A 25,942-nucleotide genomic window follows, 5' to 3' on the forward strand; every position below is an offset into this window, starting at 1 on the left:
TAACAAATTCTGATGGTTCCAGGCGGTACCTTGGCGAAAAATTGTTTAAACAATTTTTTTTAAACAAATTCACAAAAATAATTTTTTCACTTTGAACAATTTTTTTTAGACAAAAAAGGTATCTTGTAATTTTTCTCTAAAATTGATTGTTGTTGAGTTATATAGCCATTTTCGCATTTTTCAAATCTTAAATCGCGTATAACTCGACAACAATCAATTTTAGAGAAAAATGACAAGGGACCTTTTTTACTCAGAATGACCCAATAGACCTGGATCCCGCGTACCAAAAAAAGTTGATTAAAACTGAAAATTTGTTAATAGTTTAACGGTGTCTAGTCGGATAAACTTTGATGTATGGAAACACTGGAGCAGGGAAAGTTTAAATTGTGAAACAGGTTAAAAATTTGAAACGTCGCACTACGAAAACGTCACATGTATTTTGTCGGACAGAACTTCCAATTGATTTGTTACCCATTCATTAAATTCTCATGCAAAAATCAGACTGGTAATTATCACCAACTGCGCGTTTTAATAAGTCCGACACGCAGAACATGTTAAATGACAGGAATTATGTTGGTGATAAATAGCAGTCTGATTTTTGCATGCGAGTTTAATGAAAGGGCAACAAATCAATTGAAAGTTCTGTCCGACAAAATACATGGGACGTTTTCACAGTCTGACGTTCCAAATTTTTAACCTGTTCCACAATTAAAACATACCCTGTTCCAGTGTTCCCGTACATCAAAGTTTGTCCGACTAGACACTGTTAAGCTATAAATTTTCAGCTTGCTATTAATCAACTTTTTTTTTGGTACGCGAGATCCAGGCCTACAAGTTATCCAAAAAAATTTGTTCGAAATGAAAGTATTTTTTTGTGAATTTGTTTAAGAAAAATTATTTAAACAATTTTTTGACCACAGCACCGCTTGGCACCCTTTGGATTTGGGGTGCGACGGAGGCGACGATCGACGATACAGTCCCGTCTAAATGGACAAAATTTGAACATCGCTGTACTCTGCGTTCGTCATCCACAAAAAGATAAGATGTTGTGGGTGGGGTGAGAAAAAATATTTTTGGGTTAAGTTTAAATCCTCTAAGTGTGACAAGATGGTCCAGCAGAATTTATTCAATTAAGCCCCTTAAATCTTATTCAATTAAGGTTTGATATGGTGTTATTTGTACCTATTTTGCTTTATTTAAAGCACCTACCTACCTAGCTTCAAAAAAATAAATAAAAAAACATCAAAATGCCTTAAGGGGCGCCAAAATCCTTTTTTGCACACAGGCGCCAGTAGTTCTTACGGGGGCCCTGGTCCCACTTATTTAGAAACACCCTGTATTAATGAAGAACATGGCTAGTTGTTAAAGTACCTAACTTTTTTATTATCCAACATAAGCGAATGAATCAAAAAACATAATGTTAAGAAAACCTGCGGCTATAGTTGGGTTTTAATTTCAATATTTTATAAAGGCTAGAATATTACACAGGGTATGGTGAACTTTGAGAATAAGACACAGTTTGATTGGTACACCCGGTATACAATGATCATTTACCTGTCTAGCAATAATTTTATTACAGCGATATTGTTAAAGAATAAGGCTATAAAATGTTAAAAAAATCACTTAAATCGGACAACAGATTTAGAAAATTCACGACGTCAAAAATTACCCATTTTGTGGGGTGGCCATTTTTTGTGCCGCTCAGTGTATATTTGATATTAATTCGAATCAGAAAATAAGATATAATCATAAGCATAAGAACTAAATGTATTCATCATCAGCACACAATCTATAGTGTCCACTATTAGATGTGTCTCTCAGATGTTTCCAGTTCTCCTGGTCTAGTGGTGTGTAAATCCAAATTGTTGTAACCCTTTTAATGCAAATCGTTCATCGTGCTGTGAGATACATCCCTATTGTGAATTGTGAGAGATCTATCCCTAACGCTAACGCTATATGAATGAAACCTATGGTAGGGGAGCAAAGTATGGTAAATTTGCAGTTACTCGAGCGTTATGGGGACCTATTGGGTTTATATAATTATATATAATTAATAAAAATTATGTTTCTAAGAACAAAGTATTTTATTCCATTTATTATTTAAATTAAGCCGTACTAGTATACTAGCCGTGCTGAAATACTTTCTTCTTCTTGGCTTTTTCCCATTATGAGTTTGCCGTTTTCGTCTTCCATAGCACTCTATTCTCCCAGTCGCCATCTCTGAGGTCTCTATCTATCATAGCATTTCCTGTATGAGTTTTCCATCTCACAGTAGGTCTTTGTCTCCGTCTTCCTCCCCGCGGGTCCCGGCCCAGTAATCTTTTCAGCCACCTCTGCTCCGGAATTCTTTATACATGCCCGTACCATTTCAGGGCTCTACTTTTACTACCACAACTTTTTTGTAATTGAACATTCGACTTCTATTCTGTTTCATATTTCCTCTGTTCTTATTCTATCCTACCTGGTGATTTTTAGACACCTTCTCATACCTCCAATTCAACTGTTCGTATTTTATTTCGTATTATTGTTGTCACTGGCCATTCTTCCGCTCTTGTAAGGTAGTATTCAGCACTATAGCTATGCCCTGAAAAATCCTTTTTTGTTTTCTCTAGTTAGAGTGTTCTTCCATATCACTCCATGGAGTGCTTGGCTTGTTTTTCCCGTACTATTTTCATTTCTATATCTTTCATAAAAGTGCCATCTCGGTTTATCATTTACCCTAAATACTTAAAAGTCTTACAACTCTTAATAGTGTCTTCTAAACTTACGTTTAAATCAGCAACCAATTGTGTCTGTAATCAATTACTTTCGACTAGATTAAATTGGTTTAGACTAGGCTTAACTAGTTTATCCTGATATAAAAACATACACTTCAGGATAAACTAGTTTGGCCTAGGCCCTAGGCCAGACTAGTTTGTCCTGAAATCGGGTTTGGCCGGTAAGCATAATATGCAAGTCTATATTCTGCGGGTTTTCGACAATTTCATCTGCGTTATTCCTGGGCGTGCATAGCTTCTCCTGAAAATGCTCTTTCCATCTCTCTACGTGGTGATCTGTTGGATGCATTAACAACAAAATAATACCATTATTCATTCTACAATGTTTGTTATACATTTTTTTACTACTGTAAACTCCGTAAAAAATATTATGGTTCAATTTCCAATAATATTATGACATCCCATGCAAGTAGTCTTCAATTTGCACTTGAATTTCGTTTATCAAGTTCAATCGAGTGTAAACATTTCAATAAAAACATACAAAACTTTATTTTCAGAATACTTCACGTAACGTATCATGCTGCAAATGGAAGAATTGGGTCAAGGTGTTCATTAAAACTATGCCATCGATGTTGACATTAGTAGCCTCCTTAGAAAATAAAGGTATTTTAATTTAATTTTTCCAATGAATCATTCTAGTGTTTTATTCGTATTATCGATAATAAAACTGTCTGTTTTGATGCTAATTAACACAACTATCATTAATGTAATACGGACAAGGAGACCATGGACCTTAATAGAAAATCTTTAATTAATGCAGAATCTCAGTACATAAGTAATAGCACAAATAAACCACAATGATTGTAGTTATAGTGCATCCTCGTGTTTTTGACATTACGACTTTCAGTCTGGAAACCGCTTTCGAAAAAATTCATATTACAGTAAAACCTCCGTTAACCGAAACCTTTTTAACCGAAAAATCGTTTAACCGAAATTGCTGACAGTTTCAATAATTTTGTCAATATAATGTACATTTCAAAAAAGCAATAAAATTAAGGTAACTCAACATGTTTAGAGTGTTTTTTTAAAGAAATCTTCGATTTTGTGTTGTATTTTCCTTTGACAACGATGTTTTGCAGCTATATATCTCCGATACCATGTAATTTGATACAAGAAGAATACAAAAAACAATGTTATTTTTAACCGAAATTCTTGTTATCCGAAACGGTCTCCCCCCCCCCCAATTATTTCGGTTAACAGAGGTTTTACTGTATATACTAAGTATTTCCACAGTATACAGCGATTTCTTTCACTCAACTGTTCTCTAAAGTTCTTTCTGTTTTGTCAGTCGCCTTCCTGTAGATTTCTTCTTTCCATTGCTTCGTCCACTTCATCTCTAAAAGATCTTTGAGGTCTACCTCTCTTCCTTCTTCCTATCGGGCTCCACTCTGTTATTCTGTTTATCCAATGTGTTTTGTTTACTCTTCAGATATGTCCGTACCAGGTTAGTCTCTTCTGTTCTATATAGTCTATTACATCTGAGTTCATTCCCATTCTTCTCTTAATCTCTATGTTATTGATTATATCTCTTCTTGTTACTCTTCAGTTTCTCCTTAGGAATTCCATCACTGTTGCTCTTATTTTGCTTTTGGATGTCTTATTTATTATCCAATTTTCACACCCATAAGTCAGCATACTTCTTATCATGGTGTTATTAACAGGGTGTAACTAATTTACCCACGCTATATCTCTTAAACGAATAGAGATTTTCGAATAGGACAAAAAGTGGTATATTCTACTTGTAATACAGTTTAATATGGCGTAGAAAAAAATTATCCCCTAAATATTCATTCCTTAGTTACAACCCCTAACTTTAATTTTTTATTAGCATCCTGTATATTTTTTTATAGTTTTGGATGTGGTCTTCTATCATCTATTCAACACATTTTTTGAAAAGAAAATCGATTCGTAAATAACCATGAAAATATCAGTTTAGTTTTGTTAATTATGTGCCTCAGACTAATTTATCCAGGCTATATTTCTGAAACGAATAGAGATTTTCGAATGGGACAAAAACTGATCTATTACATTTGTAATACACTTTAATATGGCGTAGAAAAATTATCCCCTAAATATTCATCCCTTAGTTACAACCCCTAACTTCATTTTTTTTAAATAGCACCCTGTAGGTTCGGGATGAATATTTAGTGGATGAATTTTTTCTACGCCATATGAAAGTGTATTACAAATGGAATAGATAAGTTTTTGTCCTATTCGAAAATCTCTATTCGTTTAAGAAATATAGCCTGGATAAATTAGTCTGGGACACACAATTAACAAAAATAAACTGATAGTTTCTTGATTATTTACGAACCGACTTTATTTTCAAAAAATGTGTTAATGTGACGATAAAAGACCACATCCAAAACTATAAAAAAATATACAGGGTGCTATTAAAAAAATTAAAGTTGCGGGTTGTAACTAAGGGATGAATATTTAGGGGATGATTTTTTATACGCCATATTAAAGTGTATTACACGTAGAATATATCACTTTTTGTCCCATTCGAAAATCTCTATTCGTTTAAGAGATATAGCGTGGCTAAATTAGTCTGGGACACCCTGTATATTCTTCTTTTATTTTTGTGGTGATGTTCTTATCCTACAGTATCGGGTTCAATCTTTGAATGCAGTCTCTTGTCGGTCCTAATCTATTTTCATATCTTCTACAGCTGTTCTTGGATTTGTTTACCTCCGTCTATTTCCGGCATAAGAATACCATGGGAATGGGAATGCTAAACGACGACACCAAGAATAAATAATTTCTGACAAACTCAATTAATACCATGTATTAAGTTTCACATTATTGTAACAAAGTGTCTTCACCGGTACAACTTTGTTGTACCAATGTTACAGCTTGTTGCGCGTATTTGCGACTACAATAATTGTATTTGTGACTATGCATGATCATGTATCCACTGAAGCAACAGTTGTTTATTATGCGCGACGAAAGAGGCACCTGCTCCAGATTTCTTTATACCCCTTATATAGTATTTCTTCCTCTCTCTGTAGAACCGGGCTTACAAATTTCTTAATTCTCGTTTTGCCTGTTCTATATTTTCACAGTTTACACCCCTACAAACCTTGGACCAGGCATCATGTTTAGCTTCTCTGCATTTATAATTTTTGTCAGTTGCATTCCAAAGAATTTCCTGGTTTAGAAGTTTAAGAGAGTGGTGAGTGGTATAGTTGCAGCCCAGTAGATCTTTTCAGAACAACGGCTAATAGGGTACGGATAGCTGTGATGATAGCCAACCTTCGATAGGAGAAGGAACTACAAGAATAAGAATTCCAAAGACATGTATGTTGTTTATAATTGTCTATTAAATTAATGCAGGCTTCTACAGTCCATTTAAATACCATTTTAATAACCAAATTCAGAAAACAAAACAAACAGTTAGAACCTGTCAACAAAACTAGCTACTACGACTAACTACAAGCCGTCCACACTGATGTTAACATTTGTAGTTGTTGCACAATGTTGAAAGATTTCCTTTTATCTTTACCGCCGAAGATGGAAATACATAACATACTCCAACTGCGATATAAAAATACTGCAACACAGTGAAAAACGGGCACCACACTCTCGGCGAAATTACTTCGCCAAAGTTGACCGAAGTTCGAAGTGCCTCTCTACACACTCGTTCTACTTCGCGAGGAGGAACACATTCAAGCGGTGCGATACCGACAAAGATCCCTTTGACTCGGACGCACCAGACCGACAGATTTTGGAAGTAGAACGAAGTTAGACAAAGTTACACAAGGTGGCCGTCTACACTCTCGTACTTGCTGAACCTCGATCGACTTCGGCGAGAGTGTGGACGGCGTTTAAAATACTACAACAACGGCCAACTTTTATGTTGTTGTTACAGTAAATTTGCGGTATGTTACTTTGGTGGAGACAAAGCTTAATTGTAGAAAACATAGAGTCTCGAGTTTTCAGTTAGGAGTTGTGATAATGCGCATACCAACACCGGTTCAGCTTATTGGCTACATGAGTTAAGCCATTTTTTGAACCATGAGAAGGAGGGGTTGGGAGGGGGAAGTTCCCTTAATTTTCCTAACTAGCTGGTTTATTAAGTTAAATTTGTCTGTCTATCGTTTAAGTTTCAAGTCAGCTAATATATTTTTATGTTTCACCAATTCTTTTTCTTTACCTTGTTGGGGAGAAGGGAGAAGACAGATTTTCCATTCCCTGTAGGGTACACAACAATTAGACCGAAAGTAGTAGACCGAACTCATTAGACCGAAAAGCACTTTACCGAAACCTCACTAGACCGAACAGCATTAGACCGAAATGGTAAATAAATTTAAAAAGTTTGCAGTAAATTATGCTAAGATTTTGTATATCTGTCTTTTTGTTTATTGTATTTTTTTGTATTATTTTATATATAGACTGTGTAAATTGTTACTCTGTGCAGTCTGATATGAAATAATTTTCATCCGTTAAACAAATTAGTGAATGTAAAAATAAATTAAGGGTAGAGTGACGTTAACACCATTTTAACTGTTTATAATAACCATCCAAATAACATTTAGTTGTAATTACATTAGTCTTATCTCTTTTACTGCGACAAGTAAAAAGAACTGTTTTTCGGTCTAATGCTGTTCGGTCTAGTGAGGTTTCGGTAAAGTGCTTTTCGGTCTAATGAGTTCGGTCTATTGCTTTCGGTCTGATGATTTCGGTTTCTTTACAGTAAACCCCCCGTAGAGCCACCAATGATATTGCCATACCATTGTATATAAAATATCAGTATTCACATCGAATAATTTATCAAAACTATTGTTTTACACAAGATTTCTTACAAAACACAGTTTCCAAAAGAAATGTAATTGATTTTTTTTGGACAAATTAATTTGTCATTTTGGGTATTGTTATTCAACATACTAACATTTGCCCAATTTCTACATCAAATGAGAAGTTAATTTATCTACGGACACGCAACATAAATTTTACTAGCACTGTACGAAAATACTATAGGAAGTTATGGGTTCATTAGTACGAACTTTTGTTGTTTTTTCTTCTTTTTGGTAATTTGTATTTGTATTGAAATGTTTTACGTAATTTATACACTCATTTGAGAAAAATATGGAATTAGACCAGGGCAGTTAGGTAAAAATAAACCAATTTTTGAAGTTATACTTCTTTAGGCGCGATTGGGAGTGAATTTTTATTATTCTGAGCGCATGCGCACACAGACAGTATGGAGTTCGTTTAGTCCAGAAAGTCACTGCGCATCCGCTAGGAAAAATATTCTAATTCGGATGTTTTGCACAATCTTACTCAAAAAGGACCCCTTTTAACAAATTTGCATGTTGCCGGGACCAAAAGTTGGTCAAAAATTTTTTAAACGTTTTTTTTTTTGTTTTTTTCCTAAAATTATTTTTTTTGCATGGAACAAATTTTTTTTAGGTTTTTTGACTCATTCCAAACAGAAAAGGTCTTTAGTGACTTTTCTCTAAAGTTCATAGTTTTTGACATATAAGCGATTAAAAATTGAAAAATTGCGAAAACGGCCATCTTTAACCCTTAAAAACTATGTGAAAAACTGAAAATTTGAATGTTACCAAGGTAGGTAGATATTCTTTAAACATCGATTGATGAAATCCCGAAGAGTTTTTTGCAATACAATATTCAAAACTCCTTTGCTTTTTAATTGCTAATCAAGCGTGCGCGACACTATTTTCCACCGTTGCATGTGTATGCAGTATGGTGCAAATGAAAGGAATAAATTCGTTATTTCGTAAACCGGCGACTTTAAGGAAAAATCCCGAACAGGTCGATTTTTATTTTTAAGTTATGATATTGTGACATATATGGTATACTAGTGACGTCATCCATCTGGGCGTGATGATGTAATCGATGATTTTTTAAAATGAAAATAGGGGTCGTGTGCTAGCTCATTTGAAAGGTTCTTTAATTCTCTATTCAGTAATGTAAACATTTACATAATTATTTATACAGGGTGTCCAATAATTTAATTTTTTTGTCAATTTGCCAAATGATTTAGTTTAATAAACATTTTTTGGACACCCTGTAAAAATAATTATGTAGATGTTTATATTACTGAATAGAGAATTGAAGAACCTTTCAAATGAGCCAGCACACGACCCGTATTCTTATTTTAAAAATCATCGATTATGTCCTCACGCCCAGATGGATGACGTCACTAGTATACTATACAGTAGAACCCCGATTATCCGTGCTCCTCGGGACCGGACGTTGGCACGGATAATTGAAAAGCACGGATAATCCGAACATGCTTTTCTTATTGTAATATATATGTACGTATATCCATACATGTAGCCCTACCATAAAAAGACAACAGAAAAAATAAATCTTTCATTATGAGTCTCCCTCTCCGCGTATAGAGTTTCTGTCGAGTGATTTACAGTGACGCTATTTTGATAAAACCTCAAAAATGCAATTTAAGTAATAGAAAATCATAGCACGGATAATCCGCAGCCCGGATAATCCGCACACGGATAATCGGGGTTCTACTGTATATGTCACAACATCATAACTTAAAAATAAAAACCGACCTGTTTTGGAATTTTTTCTTAAAGTCACCGGTTTACGAAATAACGAATTTATTCCTTTCATTTGCACCATACTGTATACACATGCAACGGTGGAAAATAGTGTCACGCACGCTTGATTGGCAATTAAAAAACAAAGGGGTTTTTGATATTGTATTGCAACAAACTCTTCGGGATTTCATCAATCGAGAAAGAATATCTACCTACCTTGCCAACATTCAAATTTTCAGTTTTTCACACAATTTTTGAGGGTTAAAAATGGCCGATTTCGCAATTTTTCAATTTTTAATCGCTTATATGTCAGAAACTATCAACTTTAGAGAAAAGTCACTAAAGACCTTTTCTGTTTGGAATGATCCAAAAAACCTAAAAAAATTTTGCTCCATGCAAAAAAAAAATAATTTTAGGAAAAAACAAAAAAAAAACGTTTAAAAAATTTTTGACCAACTTTTGGTCCTGGCAACATGCAAATTTGTTAAAAGGGGTCCTTTTTGAGTAAGATTGCGCAAAAAATCCGAATTAGAATATTTTTCCTAGCGGGTGCGCAGTGGCTTTCTGGACTAGTTGCTAAATCTTTTAAGTTATGTACGTATCAGTCCAAAAATGGCGTGGAAAGAATATATTAGTGTTTTTAGTAAATATATTTATTATAATTTTTGTGTCTTTGGATTTGTCTTCCTCGAGAATAAGATAGTAAGTAATATTTTAAGTATTTTTATACTTCACTTGATCAATTTGTCACTATGTCTGGAAATCTTGTAATGCGTAAAAACAAAGGGAGTATAGCTCAGTGGTAGAGCGTTCGACTGGAGATCGAGAGGTCCCCGGTTCGAATCCGTGTGTTTTCTAATTTTTTTTTTATTTTTGGTATTGTTTTAATAAACATTTTTTGAAAGTAGTAAGTAAAAATTAGTTTAATCTTTAAATAAAATACAAATAACCTGTTGAAAGTATATTTATTTCGTTGAAATTATATAACAGAAGTATAACTTCTTACGTCCGTACAAAGTACACACACATTCTTTTTTAAATACAGCACCTATCGACTTGCTTTATCAACTTTTTCCATTGTGTTCAGGATGGCATCAGGAAAAAAGTCTACAATAGGAAAATGGGTGTAAATGCTTAATTGCATTTACAGTAAATAAAATGCATCCAAAAGTGCATAAACAAATAATTTAATAAATTAACTACATTAAGAGCCAGATTTTGTTACTCAGGGGTTTTTGGGGTCGCTTAACATGAAACTTTTGGAGTTTCGAGGGATTTCGGCACTAAATTGATGTAAACAAATTACTCGGAGGTTTTTGGGGTTCCTGAAAACCGCCTAGTACTCTGTTTGCATCAATTTAGTGTCGAAAAGTCTCAAATTTCCAGAAGATGACGTTCATATCAGTCACCAATCAATTTAAGGTCGGTTCTGATGTTATATTCATGTTTAGCAACCCCCAAAATCCTCGAGTAATCTGTTTATATCAATTTAGTCCCAAAAGCCCTTGAAACTCCAGAAGATGACGTACCTTGGCTGTAACTCTGGGCACCAGGTACTCCGGGGATAAGTTCTGATAACTTACTCGTGTTCAGCAACCTCAAACAACCCCCAAGTAATCTGTTTGAATCAATTTAGTGCCGAAAGCCTCGAAACTCCAGAAAATGACATGCCTTAGCAGTGGCCTTGCGCATCAGGTGCTCAGGAGGTCCGTTCTATGAGGTATTCATTTTCAGCGACCCCAAAAACCCCGGAGTAACAAAATTTAGCCCTTAATATGCCGACTTTGACACTTTCATGCACTTTTGAATGCATTTTATGCACTGTAAATGCATATATACATTCTTTTCCTTTTTTAATCAATCCCTTCATGGAGTATTTCTACTTTTTCTTACGATTGTCACTTTTCTTCCTCTTTTTTAATTTGTGTTTTACTTCTTTACTTTTTTGTTTTTCCCTTTTTCCAATTTTTTATTTTACATTTCATTTCTATTTCTGTTTTAAATTGCAGGCAACTCCCTCTCTTTCCCTCCCTCTTTCTTTCTTTCTTTGTTTGTTCACTATAAACAGCAACAAAAAAGAAAAACTTTTTTATGTTTATATACTAATAAAGAAAACGGTACTACGAATAATGTAATTTCAAATAATACAGTAGGTAATGCCATTGACCTTCCGTGATTCTTAAAATGCACTGTTGTTATTAAACAATCGATAATTTCAATCTTTTATGTATGAAGTTCACCAAACTCAATAATTCAATTTGGTCACTGCACCGTTATTGTGACGCTGTAAAATATGTTTTATGACTTATTTTTCGTAGGTTTTAAACCTAATGAAACAATAGATAACCAGCATCTAAACTTCTTAGACTTTAGCTAAAAACTATTGATCAGTATTATAGGTTTATGATCATTCAATTTAAAATAGGAATTTTACGTTCAAAATTCGAAGAAATTTAAAACGTATCTCACACTCACGGTACGTATCCATAAGGTAGGTACGTATCCTTAAAGGTACGTATCCATAAGGGTACGTATCCATTAGGTTGGTGTTCCGTGTAGCTGCTCTTCATAGTGGATACGTCGGTGCTCCCCCCGACTCTTTTATTTGGCCCATCCTTTATAGAGATCTAATAGATCACAATTATTAATATACACAACGTACAAAAAAGCTTAAGGATTATTAAGCAATATTATGTACCATTTATGTATCATGAAAGAAATTTAATTCTCAAAATCCCTCAAGGTTCCTTACAAATACTTGAAGGAGATACGATATTCGAAACACTTTCTTCGAAATATTTAATTAATAATGACTAAACGTACCAAGTAAATGTAGCGTTGGATTTTCGTAACATTTTTCGATAAATAATTACTATTTTCAGCTTAGGTATTTCCACTGATTGGCCAACACAGAGAACCAATGAACGAGTACTTTTACCTCGTATGATTCAGGTACCATGTGCGTAGGTACTACATAATCTATAATCATAATTATATTAAGTAATTGTTCGAAGCGTGATTACCAGATTGAACTGTTCGGTGCATTTTACATTAATCTTTTGCTGGTAACGATAGGAGTGGTAACGTCAGTCTGTGGTACCGTCTTCAAGATAATTAATTATATAAAAATACCATGTGTTGCGTGCAATAATTTTAAAATGATAATGAATTTTATAGTATTTTTAACGTAATGCACAATATGAGAAAAAATAGGCACCATTTATTGACACATGAAGCTTCAATGAAGTTTATACAAAAACAAAGTAAGTGGCTTTTTGATTTCCATTTTACCACCATGAATTGTGTTCTCAAACTTTCCTGACACTTTCTCGAATCGAATGCGAAAAGTGAACACAGATTCATCTGGCTACGGAAAATTGGAAGGTAGGTTTCGTGCTTAATTTATCCATGGAGAAGAAAGCATAGGTAGGAGCTTACAGAAGGCGAATAAGACGCCAGGAAGCAGAACAAATGGATACCGAGATCAAATCTTGAGAGAATTAAAAATCTCTCAGAGTTGCAAATGGTACCAGATGCAATGCAACCTAAATATGATTTCGAAAAGCCATTTATCTACTGTCCTTTTTCCAGGAAGGGGCAAATGAGGGTCCAATAAAACGAATCTCATAACGACAGATCATTACTGGTATAGTGATGGTTCTAAAACTGATGAAGGAACTGGATTATACGGAGGGAGATCAAGGCTAAACCTTAGTCAAAGCTAGGTAATCAAACAAATGGGTCTCAAACATTCGGAGGCTTTTATAGAATAACCTTCCAAGAGGAGGTCCAAACATTTCATCATCATCAATGGTGCTACAGCCCTATGAAAGAGCCTCGAACTTCTTAAGTCTATTACGCCAGTGAGTCCTATCCATTGCCAACCGTTGCCAGTTTGCCGCGCCTATTTTTCTCCCATCCTCATCTACGCCATCCTTCCATCAAGTTTTGGCCTACCCCTATTTCTACTTCCCCCAGGTTGTGACAAGGATTCTTCTAGGAGGGTTGTTATGCTGTGATCTTGCTAGATGTCCTGCCCATCTTAGTCTTCCTATTCTTATAAGAGATACTATACGTCTTTACCACCAAATATATGTTTGTATCTGTGGTAAACTTCGTATTTGTACCTCCTCCTTCAAATACCATTTTCACAGATGCCACCAAATATTGCTCTCAGGATCCTTCGTTCAAATATAAGCAGAAGGTTTTCATCTGCCTTGGAGATGGTCCATGTCTCCGATCCATATGTCAACACTGGTTGTATAAGGGTTTTGTATATGGTTATTTTTGTTTTTTGGCATAAGTTTCTGCTTCTCATATGTCTACTCAGTCCAAAATAGCATTTGTTCATTAGGATTATCCTTCTCTTGATTTCTTTCGTCATGACGTTCTCCTTAATGATCAGGGAGAGTATGTGAATTTGTCCACCACTTCAAAGGTAGAGTTATCAACAGTGAATTGGTGACCGATGTTTCTGGCTCTATTGTTGGGTGTTGATGCCATCATCTTAGTTTTTGAGGCATTTGATAAGGTGGTATACATTTTTTCTAGTTTGCGTGTTGTGCGGGCAACTAAGTCCACGTCATCTGCATATGCCAAAATGTGGGATGATTTATTAAAAATATTTCCTCTGTTGCCTATTCGGGCATCTCTGACCGCCTTTTCCAGAGCTATGTTGAAGAGGAGACACGCCAGCGCATCTCCCTGTCGCAGCCCAACATTCGTTTCAAACGCCTGTGATTGTTTGCCCTGTATTTCGACTTTGCAAATAACTTTACGCATTGCAGCCTTAACCAATCTTATCAGTTTATCAGGGATGTGGAATTCATCCATGGTTTCATACAATTTATTTCTTAGGACACTATCATAGGCCAATTTAAAATCTATACGAAAAGATGGTATGTGTCGATATTGAATTCATTGGTTTTTTCCAGTATTTGCCTTAGTACAAAGATCTGGTCTGTTGTTGATCGACCAGCCTTAAAACCACTTTGATATTCTCCAAGAAGCTTCTCTGAATGTGCACTTAGGCGACCATATAAGATACTCGAAAATATTTTGTAAGCTGTATTAAGGAGGGTTATTCCCCTATAGTTTCCACATTCCAATTGATCACCCTTTTTGTGTAGCGGGCAAACGATTCCAACACACCACTCCTCCGGGATTTGTTCCTCATTCCAGGCTCTCAGTGTTATTTTATATACATATTTGATTAGTCAGAATAGCACCTCCATATTTAATAAGTTCCGCGGATATACCATCACTTCCTGGAGATTTATTATTTTTTAGGTGTTTTATTGCATCCCGTACTTCTTGAATTTATAGAGGCTCTAATGGTGTATTGTTGGTTGCTCCTGGGGTCCAAACATTTACCAGATATGAATAGGAATGATCTATAAGAATTACCGTAGGTCTCCTAAGAGGACATTGTCGCATCAAGGGGCACATAAAAAGATCGCACTGACAGATGACGAGAGGGCTGAACACGTTCTTTGCAACTGCCCAGGATTAGATAGGATAAGGCTTAATACACTTGGGCATCTTTAACTCAAGCCCTACAATTTTTCAAAAAGACTGGGATGAAGGGACAACATTAACCTAGGGATAAGCCACAATAGATCTCTTAGGTCGCATGGAAAGCTGCTTAAATGCCCACTCATATCGAACCTAAGCTAACCTATACTTATTTTTCTTCTTTTAATATGACTATGTCCTGTTTTATTATGTTACAGTCTCTGCTGTAATCCAAAGCTCCAGCTCTCGTACCATCGTTTTTTGAGTTTTCCTATGGGTCGCTTGGTGTTGGGCTTGTGTGTCTTCGCCCATTTTGCCATACGTTCATGGTCCATCCGATCTACGTGGTCTCTCCACATGCGTCGTCGTGCTCTTGTCCATCTCACTACGTCTTGAACGCCTAGCTCTCTCAAAGTGTATTTGTTTCGTATTCTATCTCTGAGTGTGATACCTTTGATGGATCTTAGCCCTTTTTAATAGAGGAACAACGTCGCTACAACAGCCCCCACTACCACTGGAGGGTTAAATATGGAATTCATTCCTAATATTTGTTTCATATCACTGCCTGGAGTCGAAACATGGATACTAAGAATAAATAGTATGAGTCAATTGAAAACCTTCGAGTGTCTATTCCGAAGAACGCTGAAGATATTATGGATTGGACGCAGAACGAATGAAAGTGTGTCACGAATGGTGGGAAGAGATAAAGTATTTCTAAACATTATTAACATAAGAACTGCTAAGTATAAAGATCAGTTTGCAGTAATAATAACCAACCTTGTGCATTCAAAATTATTAAGTAATGGAATTTTATAATTTTGCTAAAATCTTATTTTCAATTGTGCACTGATAAATAAAGCAAGGACATAAACATTGAAACATACTGCAAAAACAATGCATTCATAAATATGAGGAAGTAACACTTTGTTTTTAATTCAACACCGGTAAAATTAATGCAATGCACATGAGGAAGATAACAAATAAAACCACGTGGCAATTGAGATTACATTAATAAATAATAAAAGCACCAAATAGAATTAATAGATCTGGATATACAAGTTCTACAAGTGTGAAAATCTTTTAATAGAAATTACAATCCTATATCACTTTTATCTCACATGATAATCAATTTTATCTCTCAGATAATGAAAAATATACATCAAACAACAGGAATAAATAAAATACAGATACATAGAACGAGGAGTTTAACAAGGTGACAATATATTCCAGAAGCTATTTTCCTTTTGGAAGACCTCTTACGTAGAATGTAATGATTAAAGAAAACACATGAACAGTTCCATTATCCGTGCATCAGATAAAAGTACATAGATTTTACTCACTCATATATTTTTTGACCCACTCTATACAACAGGGTGTCCCCGAAAATAGTGTGTCCCTAAAGGTATAGTATCGTCTATTAAAATATTTAAACAAGTATTTACGAAAATATATTTATTTTAATACTTAAACTCGTTCACAATGGTCAAAATTAATCACACACCAACTTATAATACTTTTCGCCACGAACTTAGGATACCAATTCAAAATATCTATCTCCTTCCGCTGTACTTATACAGTGTGTCAATTTTAAAACTTACAATGGCTATATCTTACGAACAAAAGCTGATATCGAAAAATGCTTGAAACCGTTTCTAGGATAGTAAGGGGGAACTAAAATGACATGAAAGAGAACTCACCCCCATCAACCCCCTAGGCCCCACCCATCACAACCAAAAAAGTTTAAATTGCAAACCCCTACTTGTGATACATCATTGAAAGGGCTATAAAAAATTCTATTCAATGGTATAAATAATAATTATACAGGGTGAAGCAATAATTGTGAAACTTTGGCTTAAATGAAAATTTTAATAAGGTTTTGTTGAATTACAAATTTATTAAAAATGTCAATTAAGTAAATATTTAATATGAATTCCGTTGTTTGGTAAACAATAATACAACCTATTTTCAAATTCTGCACGAAATTTAGTAAATGTTCTAGTAATAGGGCGACATGCTTGAGTAATTCTTTCTCGCAATTCCCCAAGTGAAGCAAGGTGAGTTTTATAAACAACTGATTTAGGGTAACCCCTTAGAAAAAAGTAATATACTATTCTACTATAAAAACTACTATCCAATGGTATAAATAATAATTATACAGGGTGTTAATATCAGCTGGCTTACTATGACTTTTTTATTTGTATTGCTATCTCCCGGACTATTATTTTAAATGGTAAGCGTCCGCTCGTACTTTTTTTGTTAATTAAAACTTAATTTGCAATTTTTGCCTTAAATCAGTTGTTTATAAAACTTAACTTGCGTCACTTGAGAAATTGCGAGAAATAATTACTCAAGCATTTCGCCCTATTACTAGAAAAACATTTGTCAAATTTCGTGCAGAATTTGAAAATAGATTGTATTATTGTTTACAAAACAACGGAACCCACTTTGAACATTTACTTAATTGACATTTTTATCAAATTTGTAGTTCAACAAAACCTCATTAAATTTTTCATTTAAGCCAATGTTTCACAATTATTGCTTCACCCTGTATAACTATTATTTATACCATTGGATAACATTTTTTATAGCCTTTTCAATGATGTATCACAAGTAGGGGTTTGCAATTTAAACTTTTTTGGTTGTGGTGGGTGGGGCCTAGGGGGTTGATGGGGGTGAGTTCTCTTTCATGTCATTTTAGTTCCCCCTTACTATCCTAGAAACGGTTTCAAGCATTTTTCATTTTCAGCTTTTGTTCGTGAGATATAGCCATTGTAAGTTTTAAAATTGACACACTGTATATCATCACCGCACCACCAGTCTACCCGTATCGACTCTGTCCCATGCTGTTGACCGTATAAGGAAATGAGTGACTCAAGGCGACTACTGAATTAGGTATTGAGTGTGACTGCAATAGGTAGAAGGCACAATGTAGATCAAAAAAGTCTTATACCATTTTTTTCCAAATTCAGCCGTTTGACCAAAAAACGAAAATACATTTTGATATGCAAACTGAAGTCTGGCAACAACGTGTAATTCAAAGACAGTTACAATGGTAGGTTTGTAGGTCAGTAGTTGTATCTGGTAGGTAAAATAATGTAAATATCAACCAAACCTTCTTCAGGGGTCTAGTGTTTACATTTTTTCACCTTCTCCGTGGTCGTCCCCTGACATCAAACAAACCAAGAATTTCGTTTGTTTATGTTATTGACATTGAATATTTGGCATAATTGGTTATCTAGTTTTATTCTGTACAAAAAGAACGGGTATTTCTTATTTCTTAACAAGTAGGTGTATTGGGTATTAAACAAATATTATATCCATTACTTTGTAAAGGATACAGAATGGGCATTCTTGGAGTGCCTTTGCAAACACGACGTGAAATGTGGTTTCGTCAAGACGCACAGAGCCCCAGAGATGTAAAAAATCTTCTGGATACCACGTTTAAAATTATTCTATATTTCAATAGATTTCAGAAAAACATTACGTAGGTACAAATAATTTTTCCTAGGTGCATTTACATTTTAGGAATTAAACCATAGTTACTTAAGTGAAAGTTATAATTTATGTAAAATTTCGAGCCCTAATTATAAAACCTTAATTAATTTAGATACTAGCAAAAATGCCACATTATTAAAACAAGAAATAATTATTTTGCAGGTAGGTGCCTACCGATGTCAACAACCCCAAAAATCACACCTCAAATAGTTAATAAACAAGGGATTCCATTAGGTTAAATTTTCAACAGTCACAAGTTCTTCTACGCCACGTTGCCATGTCATTTAAATTTATGAAAATAAAAATTCATTTATCATCATCATCATCATTCTCTTTGCCTTATCCCTATGCGGGGTCGGCTTCCCTAATTGCATTTCTCCACACAATTCTATCTTGGGTCATATCAATGTTAATACCCTTTAACAAAAAGTCCTGCCTTATCGCCTCCCCCCAGGTCTTCCTCTCCTACTCCTTCCAGGAATCTGCACTTCAGCTATTCTTCGTATTGGGTGATTAACGTCTCGACGTTGAACATGACCAAACCATCTTAACCTATGCTCTCTCATTTTGGCATCAATTGGTGCCACACCTAGACTTCCCCTAATATACTCATTTCTAATTTTATCCTTCTTTGTCACTCCACTCATCCATCTAAGCATTCTCATTTCCGCCACATGCATTCGTTGTTCCTCTTTCTTTTTCACTGCCCAACATTCAGTTCCGTACATCATAGCCGGTCTTATGGCTGTTTTATAGAATTTTCCCTTCAGCTTCATTGGAATTTTTCTATCACACAACACACCACTCGCTTCTTTCCACTTCATCCATCCAGCCCTAATTCTACTGCATGCATCTCCATCTATTTCTCCATTACTCTGTAATACCGATCCTAGGTACTTAAAACTATTGCTTTTCACAATCATTTCACCATCCAAAGATACCATTTTATTTGTAGTAGCTCCATCTTTAAATGAACATTCCAAATACTCTGTTTTTGTCCTACTAAGTTTTAAACCTTTTTCCTCCAGAGCTTGTCTCCACTGTTCCAGTTTTTGTTCTAAGTCTCTTTCACTATTTCCTACTAACACGACATCATCAGCATACATTAAGCACCATGGAATGTTACCCTGTAGTTTCGCTGTTATCTGGTCCATAACTAATGAGAATAAATACGGACTAAGCACAGAGCCTTGGTGCAATCCTACTTTCACATGAAATTTATCAGTCTCTCCCACACCTGTCCTAACACTAGTTGTTGCTTCCTCATACATATCCCTCACAATCTTTACATATTCACCAGGGACTCCTTTCTTATTGAGTGCCCACCACAGAATCTCTCGAGGAACTCTATCATATGCTTTCTCAAGATCAATGAATACCATATGAGCGTTTGTTTCTTTACTCCTGTATTTTTCCATCAACTGCCTTATAATGAAAATTGCATCTGTTGTTGATCTACCCTGCATAAAGCCAAATTGATTCTCGGATATTTCGGTCTCTTCACGTATCCGTCTGTCAATTACTTTTTCCCATATTTTCATGGTGTGGCTAAGCAGTTTTATAGCCCTGTAGTTTGTACATTGTTGTATATCTCCCTTGTTTTTGTAAACAGGTACCAGTATACTGCTTCTCCATTCGTCTGGCATTTGTCCGACTTCCATAATTCTATTAAATAGACCTGCTAGCCACCTTGTTCCTGTCTCTCCCAATGCTCTCCATACTTCCCCAGGAATATCATCTGGTCCTACCGCTTTTCCTTTCTTTATTTTTTGAAGCGCTTGAGCCACTTCCTCGTTGGTTATTTTGGTGACCATTGCTGCTACTGTCTCCGTTGACTCTACAGGCTGTCTGTCAAATTCTTCATTTAATAAGCTGTCGAAGTACTTTCTCCATCTCTTTTTGACATCCCTTTCGTGAACTAGTATTTTATTATTTTCATCCCGGATACATCTAATCTGATTAAAATCTTTTGTTTTCTTTGCTCTCTGTTTGGCGATTTTATATATCTTCGTTTCGCCTTCCCTGGTATCAAGTTGATCGTATAGGTTTGAATACGCTTCTGCTTTGGCTTTTGCTACTGCTACTTTCGCTTCCTTTTTCGCCACCATATAGTTTTGAAGAACTGTGTCGGATCTGGTTTCTTGCCACTTTTTATATAATTTTCTCTTCTCTTTTATTTTTCCTTGTACTTCGTTTGACCACCACCAAGTCTCTTTATCCTCAAACTTTTTTCCAGACGTTTTCCCAAGTATTTCAATAGCAGTCTCTCTAATACTACTGGCCATTTTTCTCCAAATTGTATTAGGGCTTCCTTTCATGTTCCAACATATTTTTTCTACTATTCTTCTCCTGAATAGACCTTCTTTCTCATCTTTCAGCAGCCACCACTTGATTTTTTGTGGTCCTCTCCGATATTTTTGTTTAGTTTCGCTTTTTACTTCGATGTCCAGAACAAGCAGCTTATGTTGTTGGCTTACTGTCTCACTAACTATTACCTTGCAGTCCTTGCATTCACGTATGTCTTCTTTCCTTATCATGAAGTAGTCTATTTGGGATTGATGTTGTCCACTTTTGTAGGTAATAAGTTGAGTTTCTCTCTTTTTAAAGAATGTGTTAACAATCGCCATATCCAATGCTGTTGCATGTCATCTCCAGCTTCATTTCTAGTTCCAAAGCCTAATCCCCCATGTATTGTTTCATATCCTATCTTGGCTTGGCCCACATGTGCATTGAAATCACCTCCTATTATAACTTTCTCCTCTGCTGGAATATCACTCAGTACGTCTCCTAATTGGTCGTAGAAAGCTCTTCTTTCATTCTCACCCAGACCTGTTTGAGGAGCATACACACACACAACATTCAATACCACTTTATCAATTACAAATTTCACTGACATCATTCTATCACTCGTTCTTACAACTTCTACTACGTTATCTTTCATTTCACTATCAGCAATTATACCAACTCCATTTCTAGTGTTACTACTCCCTACATACCACAATTTATATCCATCACCTAGTTCTTTCGCCCTTTGTCCATTCCACCTAGTTTCTTGAATACAAGCAATTTGAACTCTTCTTCGTTTGAGCGCATCCACTAACTCCAGACTCTTACCTGTAAGACTACCAAGATTCCAAGACCCTATCCTGATTTTTCTAACCTGCAATGGTGTTCCCCCTGAGATAGTCCTCACCCGGAGATCCGAATGGAGGCTCATTTTACTTCCGGAACATTTTACCTCAGGAGATGCCATCATTTCAGTATAAGTTTTTATTGCGTTTGGAGAAGGTCTTTTCATTATTATGGCCTGAAAAGATTTTGTTTGAATATTTGATGCCTGAATGCCTCTTCTATCAGCACCATACCCTGCCCTGCACGTTTAGCCAATACACCACCAATGCAACCAAAGTGCAGTATTACCCCACACCCGCCTGCATTTTTCTGTATAGGCCAGGATCCCTACTGTAAGGACTGCCCTATAAGCCAATGTATTGTTGCCCGTATCCCGCCGCTAGGAGGCACGTACTTTGGTTATTTCGGGATACCGATAACCGATACCACGGGATAAAAATTCATTTATATGGAGAACAATGTAATTTTTTCTTGGAAACGGTTAACTTTAGAAAAAAATGTTATAGGACTTTTTTGTTCTAAATTGTGTATTATATCCATACCTTAAAGGAACGCAATATTTTCGGGGACACCCTGTATATTAGCGTTGTTAATTATTATCGAACGATACTTTTTGTGACTAAAAATGGAATAATTTCATATATTGTGAAATAAGATTAAAAAAATATTTAAATTTTAATTTGTAAAATATTTCCGAGTCGCCGGTGGTCCCTTGTGAAAATCGTTTCACCAATTTTATCTTGTAATTTTGAGGTTAATAATTTATCCTGACAATTATGTGAGATAATAAAAGTCAAAATCTCCACTCCACCACTGTGCATTCCAATAAAACCCCGTGAAGAGAGAAAGCGAGAGTTTTATTGCACCTGATCTATGATGTTGCGTAATAACAAACAGAGCTTTTGTTTTGATTATTCACAGCGGCGGCGGAGATACTCAAAATATAGGTCAAAATGTCTGCGAAATTTGAGATTACTATTTTTATACACGATATTTCTAATATTTCAAGTGTGTTAAAAATCGATTAGAGATATTATCATGTGTGTATAAATAAATAAGATTAATACAATGTCTCCCGTCCCGGGTCTCAGTGACTCTTTTAATCTAAAGGTATGTATAGATAAGCGCGCCGCGCACTTCGCGCATTGTGTACGCTGCGCGTTTGTGGCGCGTTCGTTAGATTAGTACATCGTCGGTATACTGCGAAAACCAGGTAAATGTAGAAATACCGAAATCGAGAAAAAACGTTTTTAAAGTTTATTGCTTTATTTTGAATTAGGCGGACCAGTTGTGTTTGATATTCGATATGCTAATGAAAGATGCATATATCAGAAATAACATTATATCATTAGTTTGAAAAAGTGAAGAGACCTAGCTGATTAAACCTAAATTTAAGATCAAGGTGCGATCACTTACCTAGTTTTACCTGTAAATCAAAATAAATCACACTGTATTAAAGACACTTATCAGCTTTTTACTGAATATGGTAGTTTATACAGCAGTAGAAATATATTGTTTTCCGGCAAATATATATGTGCGCTTAGTTGGTTTTACATGCAACAGAACTTTGATTTTATGGAAGTAAGTAGCGATATATTGTTTTATTTGAAAATGAAAAGTTGGTTAGGTGTAACTTATTTGTTTATTATATAAATTATCTGCTGAATGGTAAATTGTATCATTTATTGAGTTTTACCTGTATGTACACTTTTGTGTACACCTGTATGTACAGAATTTTGGTACACTTAACTCAATATTTTAAAATTTGTCATTTACCTGGTTTTCGCAGTATACCGCCGACATGTTTTCAAGGGACACACAGCGCACCACGATCCAACTTCTGTCGGCGCCAGAAACGCGCGTCGAACACACGGCGCAAAGTGCGCGGCTCGCATATCTATATGCACCTTAACGTTTCCAGGGTCTTATAACGAACATAAATATAGACGTACAATATTGATTGGGTTATATAAAAATTAATATTTTGTCCAGAAAATTTGCTTTAACACGTGATTCGTCTTGTGGTTAGACGTGATCATTCTGGATGTTGGTAATCATCATGGCAATGTTCACTACCCAAACACTCTGAAAACTAACCATAGAGTCACTAGAAGATCAGAATGTAAAATGGTTGCATCACATTTTCTACAAGAGGTGTTGGCTTAACAGGATGTTTTAGAAAATTTTGTACGCCGCGCGCCCTATTAAGTAGGGAGATGCCTCTATAATTACAGCACTTGGTCTTGGTGTACTGTAAAGAGGCCGAAATCATTAGACGGAAAGCAGTAGACCGAACTCATTAGACCGAAAACCACTTTACCGAAACCTCACTAGACCGAACAGTAGGACATCGAAAAGCAGGAGACCGAAAAGCATTAGGTACATAGTACAGGGTGCTCAAACAGGATTGTAATCTGGGCAAGAGTAATATCAACCTCCCTTCATCCTTTATCCAGGCTTATGACTGGCAGCACAAAATACTGGCGAATTTGAAGGTTGTTTTTTGCTTTGTTTTTTGTTTATTTTTTTGTTTTTGGTTTATTTGTTATTTATTATGTACAATACTAAAATATAAATACTAAAAATAGTTTAGAGGTTTTGTTTAACGCATGAAAATTATTTCATATCAGACTGCACAGAGTAAAAATTTACAGTCTATCTGTATATAAAATAATACAAAAAATACAATAAAAAAAGACAGATATACAAAATCTTAAGCATAATTTACTGCAATCTTTTGTAATTTATGTCCCATTTCGGTCTAATGCTGTTCGGTCTAGTGAGGTTTCGGTAAAGTGCTTTTCGGCCCAATGAGTTCGGTATACTGCGTTCGGTCTAATGATTTCGGTCTAATTGTCGTGTACCCTTGGTCTTGTCTCCTTCTTTATAAATAGGGATTATTACACTTTTGTGCTATTTTGTTGGTACATATTTTCTCTTCATTCAATAAAGTGTTTTGTATAACTTGCTATGTAAAGTTTTTGCTTTGTACTTATGAAATTCGTCCGATTGTCAGGGCCTTAAGTACGATGTTGGGGGGCCCGGGGCAAACGTGATCTGGGGGCCCCTACCGGCGGATCTAGTAGGTTCTCCCCCAGCGGAAGGGGGGTCCGGAAAAATGTTGATATTTAAACCCTTGAAGACGCATTTTAATGCATTCCATGATTGAAGTTTCTTGTACCTACATATGGTTATTTTAGTTGACCAACACAAAAAAATTTTGTAATCAACTTATTTTAAGCTAAATAATTCTGCAATTTCCATCAATATAACGTCTATTCTGTTTTCATAAAAGGGAACATTTTAAATGTTATACTTTAAACATAATAGATAATTATCGTCTATCCGTACAGTAAGAGCGAAATAAAGATGGAAACTAGAAACAAACAAGAATCAGCAAGGTTTGAACAATTGTTTCAAATGATAAAATCACAACAAGAAGATAATAAATTATGAACAAAAAATAAATGGTTTTATTACGCCGAAATAACTAATTTCCTAAGTAATAATTTAAATTTTTATGTTAAGGTCTCGGGGGCCCCAGCTTGGCTCAGGTCTCAGGGGCCCCTGTTCTGTTCCAATTGCATTTTAGTCAAAAAGAATAATTTCCCCACTGAAAAATTAAAATTTTATGTTGAGGTCTTTTAAAATTGCGGGTATTTAAAAATATTTCGTTGGAATCGGCTTTTAAAATAAGTACATATTTTTATTTTCCTCGTTAAAATTTATGCACGGCCAACCAAAAGGGGGCACCTGGGGCCCCGGGGCACAGCCCCGGTTGCCCCTATGGTAGTTACGGCCCGGCCGATTGTCGAAGCCTGGAATTTCTGCGTTCTTCAATTTGTTAATTGCTTGCCATCTTTCTACCCCAAGGTAGGTATATCCTCTCAATGTTCTTCCTCTTGATGTGGCGACCGCAGCGGAGTGGCTATGTTACTGGCTTAACAAGCTGGAAGGCCCGGGTTCGAATCCTGGCACTGACACATTTTTCAATTTCTAATTTAATTAAGCCGCCACCGTGAATCGGAGGGCACGTAAAGCCGTCGGTCCTGGCTACGTAAGTTGTCGTTAAGTCATGTTAGGGGCGCTTGTGCGACCTGAAAACCTAACCTAGACCTTAGCCAGAAGGTTACACGAACTTTACTTTACTCTCCTCTTGATGTATATATGTTTAGTAAATGTTTGAAATATTTCTCCCATGTGGAACAGCTCCTCTTCGTTGAATATCAGTTCAACATTGTTCCTTAGTACAGTCTAGCCTAGTCCTGAGTACAGTCTGAAGCCCCTCTTTTGACTGTTCGTCTATTTTTTTCCATTTCTTCATATTGCTGTTGTTCATATTTCCTTTTTTCTCTATAATTAGTTTTCTTGTTTCTCGTTGTGATGTATAGTTTCATTTTTCTACTTTCTTTGGTTTTTTTGTTGAAACGCATTGTTTCCTTTTTCTGTTTGTATTTTAGTTTTTCTTGGCATTCTTTATCAAATAATTTCCTT

General features: G+C 35.5%; 1 protein-coding gene and 1 non-coding gene across 5 annotated transcripts in view; one reads left to right on the forward strand and one right to left on the reverse strand.

Annotated features, from left to right (window-relative positions):
• Positions 1 to 25,942, reverse strand: part of LOC114325801 (elongation of very long chain fatty acids protein AAEL008004) — a 258,030-nt gene that overhangs the window by 113,255 nt on the left and 118,833 nt on the right. The gene's annotated exons all lie outside the window — the stretch shown is intronic.
• On the forward strand, positions 10,093 to 10,164 carry Trnas-gga (transfer RNA serine (anticodon GGA)). Its single transcript has one exon. It is a non-coding gene; the product is annotated as a tRNA-Ser (tRNA).

Source organism: Diabrotica virgifera, chromosome 2 (genome assembly GCF_917563875.1).
Source record: "Diabrotica virgifera virgifera chromosome 2, PGI_DIABVI_V3a".
Classification (NCBI taxonomy): domain Eukaryota; kingdom Metazoa; phylum Arthropoda; class Insecta; order Coleoptera; family Chrysomelidae; genus Diabrotica; species Diabrotica virgifera.